This window comes from Rutilus rutilus, assembly GCF_951802725.1.
Source record: "Rutilus rutilus genome assembly, chromosome: 9".
Classification (NCBI taxonomy): Eukaryota; Metazoa; Chordata; class Actinopteri; order Cypriniformes; family Leuciscidae; genus Rutilus; species Rutilus rutilus.
In genome coordinates, this window is record NC_140223.1 from 14,450,583 (window position 1) to 14,468,954 (window position 18,372).

The following is an 18,372-nucleotide window of genomic DNA, read 5'->3' on the forward strand; positions in this document are numbered from 1 at the left end:
TTCTCTGTGGTGACGGCCGGTCCTTGTGTGCAAGAGCCAAGAGGTTTCCGTAAGCAATTGTGGTAGTAAACCAAAGAGACATTTTGAAGCCCTTTGACTACATTGACATTATTGAAATGAACACTTTGAGAACAAGAGGCCTCAAAAGCTTTCTGTTACCTGAGGGCAACACTGTGCAGTACGGGGTTGACAAGACGGCAAAAGTCACGACTCTGGTGGGACTCGAACCCACAACCTTTGAATGGCCTCATTTTGCAATCTAGAAGTCCAATGCGCTATCCATTGCGCCACAGAGCCCACGTGATTGCCTGTCCGGGACACGTGGCGGTTTTTCATCTGGCCATCTGCACATCCAACACTGTAATGCTGTACACTCTGCGGGCAGAAAAGACAGGTCCTCGAGCCTCTGCACAGTTGAAACCCGATTCAAAGTTCTGAGGCCCTCTGTCCAAGAACGGTCCCAGAGAGCGAAGCCAACGGAGTAGAGGCACCGCTGGGATTCAAACCCAGGATCTCCTGTTTACAAGACAGGCGCTTTGACCAGCTAAGCCACGGCGCCTTGCTGCCGAGACGTATTAGCTTGGGACACTATCCTTCAACAACAGCTCAGGGATGGTCTGCAAATGGAAGCAAGACCTCGGTTTCACCTTTTGTGGTCAGTTCTCAGAAAAGCAAGCGACTGCAAGGGTTCACAGCCTTGCGACACACACACACACACGGATATCGTCAAAGGCACCGCTGGGATTCGAACCCAGGATCTCCTGTTTACTAGACAGGCGCTTTAACCAACTAAGCCACGGCGCCTACCTCCGCTCCCTGCTGCCAGAAGGGCGACCCAGAGGATCAAAACATCGAGAAAAGATGCTAATCGTGGACCAGGCGCTGGTTAGCATAAAATAGTTTGTTGACAACTGCGTGGGGGGTGGCCAGCTAGCCTCTGTGTTTGTTGGCCAGCTGTGTTCAGCAGGACTCCCAGAACCCCCGTCACACATGTTTATGGAGCTCCATTCACAAGGGCTGCAAAGACCATCTAAGCTACGGGAAGAGAAAGGAAGTCTGGCACTTCTCTGTGGTGACGGCCGGTCCTTGTGTGCAAGAGCCAAGAGGTTTCCGTAAGCAATTGTGGTAGTAAACCAAAGAGACATTTTGAAGCCCTTTGACTACATTGACATTATTGAAATGAACACGTTGAGAACAAGAGGCCTCAAAAGCTTTCTGTTACCTGAGGGCAACACTGTGCAGTACGGGGTTGACAAGACGGCAAAAGTCACGACTCTGGTGGGACTCGAACCCACAACCTTTGAATGGCCTCATTTTGCAATCTAGAAGTCCAATGCGCTATCCATTGCGCCACAGAGCCCACGTGATTGCCTGGCCGGGACACGTGGCGGTTTTTCATCTGGCCATCTGCACATCCAACACTGTAATGCTGTACACTCTGCGGGCAGAAAAGACAGGTCCTCGAGCCTCTGCACAGTTGAAACCCAATTCAAAGTTCTGAGGCCCTCTGTCCAAGAACGGTCCCAGAGAGCGAAGCCAACGGAGTAGAGGCACCGCTGGGATTCGAACCCAGGATCTCCTGTTTACAAGACAGGCGCTTTGACCAGCTAAGCCACGGCGCCTTGCTGCCGAGACGTATTAGCTTGGGACACTATCCTTCAACAACAGCTCAGGGATGGTCTGCAAATGGAAGCAAGACCTCGGTTTCACCTTTTGTGGTCAGTTCTCAGAAAAGCAAGCGACTGCAAGGGTTCACAGCCTTGCGACACACACACACACACGGATATCGTCAAAGGCACCGCTGGGATTCGAACCCAGGATCTCCTGTTTACTAGACAGGCGCTTTAACCAACTAAGCCACGGCGCCTACCTCCGCTCCCTGCTGCCAGAAGGGCGACCCAGAGGATCAAAACATCGAGAAAAGATGCTAATCGTGGACCAGGCGCTGGTTAGCATAAAATAGTTTGTTGACAACTGCGTGGGGGGTGGCCAGCTAGCCTCTGTGTTTGTTGGCCAGCTGTGTTCAGCAGGACTCCCAGAACCCCCGTCACACATGTTTATGGAGCTCCATTCACAAGGGCTGCAAAGACCATCTAAGCTACGGGAAGAGAAAGGAAGTCTGGCACTTCTCTGTGGTGACGGCCGGTCCTTGTGTGCAAGAGCCAAGAGGTTTCCGTAAGCAATTGTGGTAGTAAACCAAAGAGACATTTTGAAGCCCTTTGACTACATTGACATTATTGAAATGAACACGTTGAGAACAAGAGGCCTCAAAAGCTTTCTGTTACCTGAGGGCAACACTGTGCAGTACGGGGTTGACAAGACGGCAAAAGTCACGACTCTGGTGGGACTCGAACCCACAACCTTTGAATGGCCTCATTTTGCAATCTAGAAGTCCAATGCGCTATCCATTGCGCCACAGAGCCCACGTGATTGCCTGGCCGGGACACGTGGCGGTTTTTCATCTGGCCATCTGCACATCCAACACTGTAATGCTGTACACTCTGCGGGCAGAAAAGACAGGTCCTCGAGCCTCTGCACAGTTGAAACCCGATTCAAAGTTCTGAGGCCCTCTGTCCAAGAACGGTCCCAGAGAGCGAAGCCAACGGAGTAGAGGCACCGCTGGGATTCGAACCCAGGATCTCCTGTTTACAAGACAGGCGCTTTGACCAGCTAAGCCACGGCGCCTTGCTGCCGAGACGTATTAGCTTGGGACACTATCCTTCAACAACAGCTCAGGGATGGTCTGCAAATGGAAGCAAGACCTCGGTTTCACCTTTTGTGGTCAGTTCTCAGAAAAGCAAGCGACTGCAAGGGTTCACAGCCTTGCGACACACACACACACACGGATATCGTCAAAGGCACCGCTGGGATTCGAACCCAGGATCTCCTGTTTACTAGACAGGCGCTTTAACCAACTAAGCCACGGCGCCTACCTCCGCTCCCTGCTGCCAGAAGGGCGACCCAGAGGATCAAAACATCGAGAAAAGATGCTAATCGTGGACCAGGCGCTGGTTAGCATAAAATAGTTTGTTGACAACTGCGTGGGGGGTGGCCAGCTAGCCTCTGTGTTTGTTGGCCAGCTGTGTTCAGCAGGACTCCCAGAACCCCCGTCACACATGTTTATGGAGCTCCATTCACAAGGGCTGCAAAGACCATCTAAGCTACGGGAAGAGAAAGGAAGTCTGGCACTTCTCTGTGGTGACGGCCGGTCCTTGTGTGCAAGAGCCAAGAGGTTTCCGTAAGCAATTGTGGTAGTAAACCAAAGAGACATTTTGAAGCCCTTTGACTACATTGACATTATTGAAATGAACACGTTGAGAACAAGAGGCCTCAAAAGCTTTCTGTTACCTGAGGGCAACACTGTGCAGTACGGGGTTGACAAGACGGCAAAAGTCACGACTCTGGTGGGACTCGAACCCACAACCTTTGAATGGCCTCATTTTGCAATCTAGAAGTCCAATGCGCTATCCATTGCGCCACAGAGCCCACGTGATTGCCTGGCCGGGACACGTGGCGGTTTTTCATCTGGCCATCTGCACATCCAACACTGTAATGCTGTACACTCTGCGGGCAGAAAAGACAGGTCCTCGAGCCTCTGCACAGTTGAAACCCGATTCAAAGTTCTGAGGCCCTCTGTCCAAGAACGGTCCCAGAGAGCGAAGCCAACGGAGTAGAGGCACCGCTGGGATTCGAACCCAGGATCTCCTGTTTACAAGACAGGCGCTTTGACCAGCTAAGCCACGGCGCCTTGCTGCCGAGACGTATTAGCTTGGGACACTATCCTTCAACAACAGCTCAGGGATGGTCTGCAAATGGAAGCAAGACCTCGGTTTCACCTTTTGTGGTCAGTTCTCAGAAAAGCAAGCGACTGCAAGGGTTCACAGCCTTGCGACACACACACACACACGGATATCGTCAAAGGCACCGCTGGGATTCGAACCCAGGATCTCCTGTTTACTAGACAGGCGCTTTAACCAACTAAGCCACGGCGCCTACCTCCGCTCCCTGCTGCCAGAAGGGCGACCCAGAGGATCAAAACATCGAGAAAAGATGCTAATCGTGGACCAGGCGCTGGTTAGCATAAAATAGTTTGTTGACAACTGCGTGGGGGGTGGCCAGCTAGCCTCTGTGTTTGTTGGCCAGCTGTGTTCAGCAGGACTCCCAGAACCCCCGTCACACATGTTTATGGAGCTCCATTCACAAGGGCTGCAAAGACCATCTAAGCTACGGGAAGAGAAAGGAAGTCTGGCACTTCTCTGTGGTGACGGCCGGTCCTTGTGTGCAAGAGCCAAGAGGTTTCCGTAAGCAATTGTGGTAGTAAACCAAAGAGACATTTTGAAGCCCTTTGACTACATTGACATTATTGAAATGAACACGTTGAGAACAAGAGGCCTCAAAAGCTTTCTGTTACCTGAGGGCAACACTGTGCAGTACGGGGTTGACAAGACGGCAAAAGTCACGACTCTGGTGGGACTCGAACCCACAACCTTTGAATGGCCTCATTTTGCAATCTAGAAGTCCAATGCGCTATCCATTGCGCCACAGAGCCCACATGATTGCCTGGCCGGGACACGTGGCGGTTTTTCATCTGGCCATCTGCACATCCAACACTGTAATGCTGTACACTCTGCGGGCAGAAAACACAGGTCCTCGAGCCTCTGCACAGTTGAAACCCGAATCAAAGTTCTGAGGCCCTCTGTCCAAGAACGGTCCCAGAGAGCGAAGCCAACGGAGTAGAGGCACCGCTGGGATTCGAACCCAGGATCTCCTGTTTACAAGACAGGCGCTTTGACCAGCTAAGCCACGGCGCCTTGCTGCCGAGACGTATTAGCTTGGGACACTATCCTTCAACAACAGCTCAGGGATGGTCTGCAAATGGAAGCAAGACCTCGGTTTCACCTTTTGTGGTCAGTTCTCAGAAAAGCAAGCGACTGCAAGGGTTCACAGCCTTGCGACACACACACACACGGATATCGTCAAAGGCACCGCTGGGATTCGAACCCAGGATCTCCTGTTTACTAGACAGGCGCTTTAACCAACTAAGCCACGGCGCCTACCTCCGCTCCCTGCTGCCAGAAGGGCGACCCAGAGGATCAAAACATCGAGAAAAGATGCTAATCGTGGACCAGGCGCTAGTTAGCATAAAATAGTTTGTTGACAACTGCGTGGGGGGTGGCCAGCTAGCCTCTGTGTTTGTTGGCCAGCTGTGTTCAGCAGGACTCCCAGAACCCCCGTCACACATGTTTATGGAGCTCCATTCACAAGGGCTGCAAAGACCATCTAAGCTACGGGAAGAGAAAGGAAGTCTGGCACTTCTCTGTGGTGACGGCCGGTCCTTGTGTGCAAGAGCCAAGAGGTTTCCGTAAGCAATTGTGGTAGTAAACCAAAGAGACATTTTGAAGCCCTTTGACTACATTGACATTATTGAAATGAACACGTTGAGAACAAGAGGCCTCAAAAGCTTTCTGTTACCTGAGGGCAACACTGTGCAGTACGGGGTTGACAAGACGGCAAAAGTCACGACTCTGGTGGGACTCGAACCCACAACCTTTGAATGGCCTCATTTTGCAATCTAGAAGTCCAATGCGCTATCCATTGCGCCACAGAGCCCACGTGATTGCCTGGCCGGGACACGTGGCGGTTTTTCATCTGGCCATCTGCACATCCAACACTGTAATGCTGTACACTCTGCGGGCAGAAAAGACAGGTCCTCGAGCCTCTGCACAGTTGAAACCCGATTCAAAGTTCTGAGGCCCTCTGTCCAAGAACGGTCCCAGAGAGCGAAGCCAACAGAGTAGAGGCACAGCTGGGATTCGAACCCAGGATCTCCTGTTTACAAGACAGGCGCTTTGACCAGCTAAGCCACGGCGCCTTGCTGCCGAGACGTATTAGCTTGGGACACTATCCTTCAACAACAGCTCAGGGATGGTCTGCAAATGGAAGCAAGACCTCGGTTTCACCTTTTGTGGTCAGTTCTCAGAAAAGCAAGCGACTGCAAGGGTTCACAGCCTTGCGACACACACACACACACGGATATCGTCAAAGGCACCGCTGGGATTCGAACCCAGGATCTCCTGTTTACTAGACAGGCGCTTTAACCAACTAAGCCACGGCGCCTACCTCCGCTCCCTGCTGCCAGAAGGGCGACCCAGAGGATCAAAACATCGAGAAAAGATGCTAATCGTGGACCAGGCGCTGGTTAGCATAAAATAGTTTGTTGACAACTGCGTGGGGGGTGGCCAGCTAGCCTCTGTGTTTGTTGGCCAGCTGTGTTCAGCAGGACTCCCAGAACCCCCGTCACACATGTTTATGGAGCTCCATTCACAAGGGCTGCAAAGACCATCTAAGCTACGGGAAGAGAAAGGAAGTCTGGCACTTCTCTGTGGTGACGGCCGGTCCTTGTGTGCAAGAGCCAAGAGGTTTCCGTAAGCAATTGTGGTAGTAAACCAAAGAGACATTTTGAAGCCCTTTGACTACATTGACATTATTGAAATGAACACGTTGAGAACAAGAGGCCTCAAAAGCTTTCTGTTACCTGAGGGCAACACTGTGCAGTACGGGGTTGACAAGACGGCAAAAGTCACGACTCTGGTGGGACTCGAACCCACAACCTTTGAATGGCCTCATTTTGCAATCTAGAAGTCCAATGCGCTATCCATTGCGCCACAGAGCCCACGTGATTGCCTGTCCGGGACACGTGGCGGTTTTTCATCTGGCCATCTGCACATCCAACACTGTAATGCTGTACACTCTGCGGGCAGAAAAGACAGGTCCTCGAGCCTCTGCACAGTTGAAACCCGATTCAAAGTTCTGAGGCCCTCTGTCCAAGAACGGTCCCAGAGAGCGAAGTCAACGGAGTAGAGGCACCGCTGGGATTCGAACCCAGGATCTCCTGTTTACAAGACAGGCGCTTTGACCAGCTAAGCCACGGCGCCTTGCTGCCGAGACGTATTAGCTTGGGACACTATCCTTCAACAACAGCTCAGGGATGGTCTGCAAATGGAAGCAAGACCTCGGTTTCACCTTTTGTGGTCAGTTCTCAGAAAAGCAAGCGACTGCAAGGGTTCACAGCCTTGCGACACACACACACACACGGATATCGTCAAAGGCACCGCTGGGATTCGAACCCAGGATCTCCTGTTTACTAGACAGGCGCTTTAACCAACTAAGCCACGGCGCCTACCTCCGCTCCCTGCTGCCAGAAGGGCGACCCAGAGGATCAAAACATCGAGAAAAGATGCTAATCGTGGACCAGGCGCTGGTTAGCATAAAATAGTTTGTTGACAACTGCGTGGGGGGTGGCCAGCTAGCCTCTGTGTTTGTTGGCCAGCTGTGTTCAGCAGGACTCCCAGAACCCCCGTCACACATGTTTATGGAGCTCCATTCACAAGGGCTGCAAAGACCATCTAAGCTACGGGAAGAGAAAGGAAGTCTGGCACTTCTCTGTGGTGACGGCCGGTCCTTGTGTGCAAGAGCCAAGAGGTTTCCGTAAGCAATTGTGGTAGTAAACCAAAGAGACATTTTGAAGCCCTTTGACTACATTGACATTATTGAAATGAACACGTTGAGAACAAGAGGCCTCAAAAGCTTTCTGTTACCTGAGGGCAACACTGTGCAGTACGGGGTTGACAAGACGGCAAAAGTCACGACTCTGGTGGGACTCGAACCCACAACCTTTGAATGGCCTCATTTTGCAATCTAGAAGTCCAATGCGCTATCCATTGCGCCACAGAGCCCACGTGATTGCCTGGCCGGGACACGTGGCGGTTTTTCATCTGGCCATCTGCACATCCAACACTGTAATGCTGTACACTCTGCGGGCAGAAAAGACAGGTCCTCGAGCCTCTGCACAGTTGAAACCCAATTCAAAGTTCTGAGGCCCTCTGTCCAAGAACGGTCCCAGAGAGCGAAGCCAACGGAGTAGAGGCACCGCTGGGATTCGAACCCAGGATCTCCTGTTTACAAGACAGGCGCTTTGACCAGCTAAGCCACGGCGCCTTGCTGCCGAGACGTATTAGCTTGGGACACTATCCTTCAACAACAGCTCAGGGATGGTCTGCAAATGGAAGCAAGACCTCGGTTTCACCTTTTGTGGTCAGTTCTCAGAAAAGCAAGCGACTGCAAGGGTTCACAGCCTTGCGACACACACACACACACGGATATCGTCAAAGGCACCGCTGGGATTCGAACCCAGGATCTCCTGTTTACTAGACAGGCGCTTTAACCAACTAAGCCACGGCGCCTACCTCCGCTCCCTGCTGCCAGAAGGGCGACCCAGAGGATCAAAACATCGAGAAAAGATGCTAATCGTGGACCAGGCGCTGGTTAGCATAAAATAGTTTGTTGACAACTGCGTGGGGGGTGGCCAGCTAGCCTCTGTGTTTGTTGGCCAGCTGTGTTCAGCAGGACTCCCAGAACCCCCGTCACACATGTTTATGGAGCTCCATTCACAAGGGCTGCAAAGACCATCTAAGCTACGGGAAGAGAAAGGAAGTCTGGCACTTCTCTGTGGTGACGGCCGGTCCTTGTGTGCAAGAGCCAAGAGGTTTCCGTAAGCAATTGTGGTAGTAAACCAAAGAGACATTTTGAAGCCCTTTGACTACATTGACATTATTGAAATGAACACGTTGAGAACAAGAGGCCTCAAAAGCTTTCTGTTACCTGAGGGCAACACTGTGCAGTACGGGGTTGACAAGACGGCAAAAGTCACGACTCTGGTGGGACTCGAACCCACAACCTTTGAATGGCCTCATTTTGCAATCTAGAAGTCCAATGCGCTATCCATTGCGCCACAGAGCCCACGTGATTGCCTGGCCGGGACACGTGGCGGTTTTTCATCTGGCCATCTGCACATCCAACACTGTAATGCTGTACACTCTGCGGGCAGAAAAGACAGGTCCTCGAGCCTCTGCACAGTTGAAACCCGATTCAAAGTTCTGAGGCCCTCTGTCCAAGAACGGTCCCAGAGAGCGAAGCCAACGGAGTAGAGGCACCGCTGGGATTCGAACCCAGGATCTCCTGTTTACAAGACAGGCGCTTTGACCAGCTAAGCCACGGCGCCTTGCTGCCGAGACGTATTAGCTTGGGACACTATCCTTCAACAACAGCTCAGGGATGGTCTGCAAATGGAAGCAAGACCTCGGTTTCACCTTTTGTGGTCAGTTCTCAGAAAAGCAAGCGACTGCAAGGGTTCACAGCCTTGCGACACACACACGGATATCGTCAAAGGCACCGCTGGGATTCGAACCCAGGATCTCCTGTTTACTAGACAGGCGCTTTAACCAACTAAGCCACGGCGCCTACCTCCGCTCCCTGCTGCCAGAAGGGCGACCCAGAGGATCAAAACATCGAGAAAAGATGCTAATCGTGGACCAGGCGCTGGTTAGCATAAAATAGTTTGTTGACAACTGCGTGGGGGGTGGCCAGCTAGCCTCTGTGTTTGTTGGCCAGCTGTGTTCAGCAGGACTCCCAGAACCCCCGTCACACATGTTTATGGAGCTCCATTCACAAGGGCTGCAAAGACCATCTAAGCTACGGGAAGAGAAAGGAAGTCTGGCACTTCTCTGTGGTGACGGCCGGTCCTTGTGTGCAAGAGCCAAGAGGTTTCCGTAAGCAATTGTGGTAGTAAACCAAAGAGACATTTTGAAGCCCTTTGACTACATTGACATTATTGAAATGAACACGTTGAGAACAAGAGGCCTCAAAAGCTTTCTGTTACCTGAGGGCAACACTGTGCAGTACGGGGTTGACAAGACGGCAAAAGTCACGACTCTGGTGGGACTCGAACCCACAACCTTTGAATGGCCTCATTTTGCAATCTAGAAGTCCAATGCGCTATCCATTGCGCCACAGAGCCCACGTGATTGCCTGGCCGGGACACGTGGCGGTTTTTCATCTGGCCATCTGCACATCCAACACTGTAATGCTGTACACTCTGCGGGCAGAAAAGACAGGTCCTCGAGCCTCTGCACAGTTGAAACCCGATTCAAAGTTCTGAGGCCCTCTGTCCAAGAACGGTCCCAGAGAGCGAAGCCAACGGAGTAGAGGCACCGCTGGGATTCGAACCCAGGATCTCCTGTTTACAAGACAGGCGCTTTGACCAGCTAAGCCACGGCGCCTTGCTGCCGAGACGTATTAGCTTGGGACACTATCCTTCAACAACAGCTCAGGGATGGTCTGCAAATGGAAGCAAGACCTCGGTTTCACCTTTTGTGGTCAGTTCTCAGAAAAGCAAGCGACTGCAAGGGTTCACAGCCTTGCGACACACACACACACACGGATATCGTCAAAGGCACCGCTGGGATTCGAACCCAGGATCTCCTGTTTACTAGACAGGCGCTTTAACCAACTAAGCCACGGCGCCTACCTCCGCTCCCTGCTGCCAGAAGGGCGACCCAGAGGATCAAAACATCGAGAAAAGATGCTAATCGTGGACCAGGCGCTGGTTAGCATAAAATAGTTTGTTGACAACTGCGTGGGGGGTGGCCAGCTAGCCTCTGTGTTTGTTGGCCAGCTGTGTTCAGCAGGACTCCCAGAACCCCCGTCACACATGTTTATGGAGCTCCATTCACAAGGGCTGCAAAGACCATCTAAGCTACGGGAAGAGAAAGGAAGTCTGGCACTTCTCTGTGGTGACGGCCGGTCCTTGTGTGCAAGAGCCAAGAGGTTTCCGTAAGCAATTGTGGTAGTAAACCAAAGAGACATTTTGAAGCCCTTTGACTACATTGACATTATTGAAATGAACACGTTGAGAACAAGAGGCCTCAAAAGCTTTCTGTTACCTGAGGGCAACACTGTGCAGTACGGGGTTGACAAGACGGCAAAAGTCACGACTCTGGTGGGACTCGAACCCACAACCTTTGAATGGCCTCATTTTGCAATCTAGAAGTCCAATGCGCTATCCATTGCGCCACAGAGCCCACATGATTGCCTGGCCGGGACACGTGGCGGTTTTTCATCTGGCCATCTGCACATCCAACACTGTAATGCTGTACACTCTGCGGGCAGAAAACACAGGTCCTCGAGCCTCTGCACAGTTGAAACCCGAATCAAAGTTCTGAGGCCCTCTGTCCAAGAACGGTCCCAGAGAGCGAAGCCAACGGAGTAGAGGCACCGCTGGGATTCGAACCCAGGATCTCCTGTTTACAAGACAGGCGCTTTGACCAGCTAAGCCACGGCGCCTTGCTGCCGAGACGTATTAGCTTGGGACACTATCCTTCAACAACAGCTCAGGGATGGTCTGCAAATGGAAGCAAGACCTCGGTTTCACCTTTTGTGGTCAGTTCTCAGAAAAGCAAGCGACTGCAAGGGTTCACAGCCTTGCGACACACACACACACGGATATCGTCAAAGGCACCGCTGGGATTCGAACCCAGGATCTCCTGTTTACTAGACAGGCGCTTTAACCAACTAAGCCACGGCGCCTACCTCCGCTCCCTGCTGCCAGAAGGGCGACCCAGAGGATCAAAACATCGAGAAAAGATGCTAATCGTGGACCAGGCGCTAGTTAGCATAAAATAGTTTGTTGACAACTGCGTGGGGGGTGGCCAGCTAGCCTCTGTGTTTGTTGGCCAGCTGTGTTCAGCAGGACTCCCAGAACCCCCGTCACACATGTTTATGGAGCTCCATTCACAAGGGCTGCAAAGACCATCTAAGCTACGGGAAGAGAAAGGAAGTCTGGCACTTCTCTGTGGTGACGGCCGGTCCTTGTGTGCAAGAGCCAAGAGGTTTCCGTAAGCAATTGTGGTAGTAAACCAAAGAGACATTTTGAAGCCCTTTGACTACATTGACATTATTGAAATGAACACGTTGAGAACAAGAGGCCTCAAAAGCTTTCTGTTACCTGAGGGCAACACTGTGCAGTACGGGGTTGACAAGACGGCAAAAGTCACGACTCTGGTGGGACTCGAACCCACAACCTTTGAATGGCCTCATTTTGCAATCTAGAAGTCCAATGCGCTATCCATTGCGCCACAGAGCCCACGTGATTGCCTGGCCGGGACACGTGGCGGTTTTTCATCTGGCCATCTGCACATCCAACACTGTAATGCTGTACACTCTGCGGGCAGAAAAGACAGGTCCTCGAGCCTCTGCACAGTTGAAACCCGATTCAAAGTTCTGAGGCCCTCTGTCCAAGAACGGTCCCAGAGAGCGAAGCCAACAGAGTAGAGGCACAGCTGGGATTCGAACCCAGGATCTCCTGTTTACAAGACAGGCGCTTTGACCAGCTAAGCCACGGCGCCTTGCTGCCGAGACGTATTAGCTTGGGACACTATCCTTCAACAACAGCTCAGGGATGGTCTGCAAATGGAAGCAAGACCTCGGTTTCACCTTTTGTGGTCAGTTCTCAGAAAAGCAAGCGACTGCAAGGGTTCACAGCCTTGCGACACACACACACACACGGATATCGTCAAAGGCACCGCTGGGATTCGAACCCAGGATCTCCTGTTTACTAGACAGGCGCTTTAACCAACTAAGCCACGGCGCCTACCTCCGCTCCCTGCTGCCAGAAGGGCGACCCAGAGGATCAAAACATCGAGAAAAGATGCTAATCGTGGACCAGGCGCTGGTTAGCATAAAATAGTTTGTTGACAACTGCGTGGGGGGTGGCCAGCTAGCCTCTGTGTTTGTTGGCCAGCTGTGTTCAGCAGGACTCCCAGAACCCCCGTCACACATGTTTATGGAGCTCCATTCACAAGGGCTGCAAAGACCATCTAAGCTACGGGAAGAGAAAGGAAGTCTGGCACTTCTCTGTGGTGACGGCCGGTCCTTGTGTGCAAGAGCCAAGAGGTTTCCGTAAGCAATTGTGGTAGTAAACCAAAGAGACATTTTGAAGCCCTTTGACTACATTGACATTATTGAAATGAACACGTTGAGAACAAGAGGCCTCAAAAGCTTTCTGTTACCTGAGGGCAACACTGTGCAGTACGGGGTTGACAAGACGGCAAAAGTCACGACTCTGGTGGGACTCGAACCCACAACCTTTGAATGGCCTCATTTTGCAATCTAGAAGTCCAATGCGCTATCCATTGCGCCACAGAGCCCACGTGATTGCCTGTCCGGGACACGTGGCGGTTTTTCATCTGGCCATCTGCACATCCAACACTGTAATGCTGTACACTCTGCGGGCAGAAAAGACAGGTCCTCGAGCCTCTGCACAGTTGAAACCCGATTCAAAGTTCTGAGGCCCTCTGTCCAAGAACGGTCCCAGAGAGCGAAGTCAACGGAGTAGAGGCACCGCTGGGATTCGAACCCAGGATCTCCTGTTTACAAGACAGGCGCTTTGACCAGCTAAGCCACGGCGCCTTGCTGCCGAGACGTATTAGCTTGGGACACTATCCTTCAACAACAGCTCAGGGATGGTCTGCAAATGGAAGCAAGACCTCGGTTTCACCTTTTGTGGTCAGTTCTCAGAAAAGCAAGCGACTGCAAGGGTTCACAGCCTTGCGACACACACACACACACGGATATCGTCAAAGGCACCGCTGGGATTCGAACCCAGGATCTCCTGTTTACTAGACAGGCGCTTTAACCAACTAAGCCACGGCGCCTACCTCCGCTCCCTGCTGCCAGAAGGGCGACCCAGAGGATCAAAACATCGAGAAAAGATGCTAATCGTGGACCAGGCGCTGGTTAGCATAAAATAGTTTGTTGACAACTGCGTGGGGGGTGGCCAGCTAGCCTCTGTGTTTGTTGGCCAGCTGTGTTCAGCAGGACTCCCAGAACCCCCGTCACACATGTTTATGGAGCTCCATTCACAAGGGCTGCAAAGACCATCTAAGCTACGGGAAGAGAAAGGAAGTCTGGCACTTCTCTGTGGTGACGGCCGGTCCTTGTGTGCAAGAGCCAAGAGGTTTCCGTAAGCAATTGTGGTAGTAAACCAAAGAGACATTTTGAAGCCCTTTGACTACATTGACATTATTGAAATGAACACGTTGAGAACAAGAGGCCTCAAAAGCTTTCTGTTACCTGAGGGCAACACTGTGCAGTACGGGGTTGACAAGACGGCAAAAGTCACGACTCTGGTGGGACTCGAACCCACAACCTTTGAATGGCCTCATTTTGCAATCTAGAAGTCCAATGCGCTATCCATTGCGCCACAGAGCCCACGTGATTGCCTGGCCGGGACACGTGGCGGTTTTTCATCTGGCCATCTGCACATCCAACACTGTAATGCTGTACACTCTGCGGGCAGAAAAGACAGGTCCTCGAGCCTCTGCACAGTTGAAACCCGATTCAAAGTTCTGAGGCCCTCTGTCCAAGAACGGTCCCAGAGAGCGAAGCCAACGGAGTAGAGGCACCGCTGGGATTCGAACCCAGGATCTCCTGTTTACAAGACAGGCGCTTTGACCAGCTAAGCCACGGCGCCTTGCTGCCGAGACGTATTAGCTTGGGACACTATCCTTCAACAACAGCTCAGGGATGGTCTGCAAATGGAAGCAAGACCTCGGTTTCACCTTTTGTGGTCAGTTCTCAGAAAAGCAAGCGACTGCAAGGGTTCACAGCCTTGCGACACACACACACACACGGATATCGTCAAAGGCACCGCTGGGATTCGAACCCAGGATCTCCTGTTTACTAGACAGGCGCTTTAACCAACTAAGCCACGGCGCCTACCTCCGCTCCCTGCTGCCAGAAGGGCGACCCAGAGGATCAAAACATCGAGAAAAGATGCTAATCGTGGACCAGGCGCTGGTTAGCATAAAATAGTTTGTTGACAACTGCGTGGGGGGTGGCCAGCTAGCCTCTGTGTTTGTTGGCCAGCTGTGTTCAGCAGGACTCCCAGAACCCCCGTCACACATGTTTATGGAGCTCCATTCACAAGGGCTGCAAAGACCATCTAAGCTACGGGAAGAGAAAGGAAGTCTGGCACTTCTCTGTGGTGACGGCCGGTCCTTGTGTGCAAGAGCCAAGAGGTTTCCGTAAGCAATTGTGGTAGTAAACCAAAGAGACATTTTGAAGCCCTTTGACTACATTGACATTATTGAAATGAACACGTTGAGAACAAGAGGCCTCAAAAGCTTTCTGTTACCTGAGGGCAACACTGTGCAGTACGGGGTTGACAAGACGGCAAAAGTCACGACTCTGGTGGGACTCGAACCCACAACCTTTGAATGGCCTCATTTTGCAATCAAGAAGTCCAATGCGCTATCCATTGCGCCACAGAGCCCACGTGATTGCCTGGCCGGGACACGTGGCGGTTTTTCATCTGGCCATCTGCACATCCAACACTGTAATGCTGTACACTCTGCGGGCAGAAAAGACAGGTCCTCGAGCCTCTGCACAGTTGAAACCCGATTCAAAGTTCTGAGGCCCTCTGTCCAAGAACGGTCCCAGAGAGCGAAGCCAACGGAGTAGAGGCACCGCTGGGATTCGAACCCAGGATCTCCTGTTTACAAGACAGGCGCTTTGACCAGCTAAGCCACGGCGCCTTGCTGCCGAGACGTATTAGCTTGGGACACTATCCTTCAACAACAGCTCAGGGATGGTCTGCAAATGGAAGCAAGACCTCGGTTTCACCTTTTGTGGTCAGTTCTCAGAAAAGCAAGCGACTGCAAGGGTTCACAGCCTTGCGACACACACACACACACGGATATCGTCAAAGGCACCGCTGGGATTCGAACCCAGGATCTCCTGTTTACTAGACAGGCGCTTTAACCAACTAAGCCACGGCGCCTACCTCCGCTCCCTGCTGCCAGAAGGGCGACCCAGAGGATCAAAACATCGAGAAAAGATGCTAATCGTGGACCAGGCGCTGGTTAGCATAAAATAGTTTGTTGACAACTGCGTGGGGGGTGGCCAGCTAGCCTCTGTGTTTGTTGGCCAGCTGTGTTCAGCAGGACTCCCAGAACCCCCGTCACACATGTTTATGGAGCTCCATTCACAAGGGCTGCAAAGACCATCTAAGCTACGGGAAGAGAAAGGAAGTCTGGCACTTCTCTGTGGTGACGGCCGGTCCTTGTGTGCAAGAGCCAAGAGGTTTCCGTAAGCAATTGTGGTAGTAAACCAAAGAGACATTTTGAAGCCCTTTGACTACATTGACATTATTGAAATGAACACGTTGAGAACAAGAGGCCTCAAAAGCTTTCTGTTACCTGAGGGCAACACTGTGCAGTACGGGGTTGACAAGACGGCAAAAGTCACGACTCTGGTGGGACTCGAACCCACAACCTTTGAATGGCCTCATTTTGCAATCTAGAAGTCCAATGCGCTATCCATTGCGCCACAGAGCCCACATGATTGCCTGGCCGGGACACGTGGCGGTTTTTCATCTGGCCATCTGCACATCCAACACTGTAATGCTGTACACTCTGCGGGCAGAAAACACAGGTCCTCGAGCCTCTGCACAGTTGAAACCCGATTCAAAGTTCTGAGGCCCTCTGTCCAAGAACGGTCCCAGAGAGCGAAGCCAACGGAGTAGAGGCACCGCTGGGATTCGAACCCAGGATCTCCTGTTTACAAGACAGGCGCTTTGACCAGCTAAGCCACGGCGCCTTGCTGCCGAGACGTATTAGCTTGGGACACTATCCTTCAACAACAGCTCAGGGATGGTCTGCAAATGGAAGCAAGACCTCGGTTTCACCTTTTGTGGTCAGTTCTCAGAAAAGCAAGCGACTGCAAGGGTTCACAGCCTTGCGACACACACTCACACACGGATATCGTCAAAGGCACCGCTGGGATTCGAACCCAGGATCTCCTGTTTACTAGACAGGCGCTTTAACCAACTAAGCCACGGCGCCTACCTCCGCTCCCTGCTGCCAGAAGGGCGACCCAGAGGATCAAAACATCGAGAAAAGATGCTAATCGTGGACCAGGCGCTGGTTAGCATAAAATAGTTTGTTGACAACTGCGTGGGGGGTGGCCAGCTAGCCTCTGTGTTTGTTGGCCAGCTGTGTTCAGCAGGACTCCCAGAACCCCCGTCACACATGTTTATGGAGCTCCATTCACAAGGGCTGCAAAGACCATCTAAGCTACGGGAAGAGAAAGGAAGTCTGGCACTTCTCTGTGGTGACGGCCGGTCCTTGTGTGCAAGAGCCAAGAGGTTTCCGTAAGCAATTGTGGTAGTAAACCAAAGAGACATTTTGAAGCCCTTTGACTACATTGACATTATTGAAATGAACACGTTGAGAACAAGAGGCCTCAAAAGCTTTCTGTTACCTGAGGGCAACACTGTGCAGTACGGGGTTGACAAGACGGCAAAAGTCACGACTCTGGTGGGACTCGAACCCACAACCTTTGAATGGCCTCATTTTGCAATCAAGAAGTCCAATGCGCTATCCATTGCGCCACAGAGCCCACGTGATTGCCTGGCCGGGACACGTGGCGGTTTTTCATCTGGCCATCTGCACATCCAACACTGTAATGCTGTACACTCTGCGGGCAGAAAAGACAGGTCCTCGAGCCTCTGCACAGTTGAAACCCGATTCAAAGTTCTGAGGCCCTCTGTCCAAGAACGGTCCCAGAGAGCGAAGCCAACGGAGTAGAGGCACCGCTGGGATTCGAACCCAGGATCTCCTGTTTACAAGACAGGCGCTTTGACCAGCTAAGCCACGGCGCCTTGCTGCCGAGACGTATTAGCTTGGGACACTATCCTTCAACAACAGCTCAGGGATGGTCTGCAAATGGAAGCAAGACCTCGGTTTCACCTTTTGTGGTCAGTTCTCAGAAAAGCAAGCGACTGCAAGGGTTCACAGCCTTGCGACACACACACACACACGGATATCGTCAAAGGCACCGCTGGGATTCGAACCCAGGATCTCCTGTTTACTAGACAGGCGCTTTAACCAACTAAGCCACGGCGCCTACCTCCGCTCCCTGCTGCCAGAAGGGCGACCCAGAGGATCAAAACATCGAGAAAAGATGCTAATCGTGGACCAGGCGCTGGTTAGCATAAAATAGTTTGTTGACAACTGCGTGGGGGGTGGCCAGCTAGCCTCTGTGTTTGTTGGCCAGCTGTGTTCAGCAGGACTCCCAGAACCCCCGTCACACATGTTTATGGAGCTCCATTCACAAGGGCTGCAAAGACCATCTAAGCTACGGGAAGAGAAAGGAAGTCTGGCACTTCTCTGTGGTGACGGCCGGTCCTTGTGTGCAAGAGCCAAGAGGTTTCCGTAAGCAATTGTGGTAGTAAACCAAAGAGACATTTTGAAGCCCTTTGACTACATTGACATTATTGAAATGAACACGTTGAGAACAAGAGGCCTCAAAAGCTTTCTGTTACCTGAGGGCAACACTGTGCAGTACGGGGTTGACAAGACGGCAAAAGTCACGACTCTGGTGGGACTCGAACCCACAACCTTTGAATGGCCTCATTTTGCAATCTAGAAGTCCAATGCGCTATCCATTGCGCCACAGAGCCCACATGATTGCCTG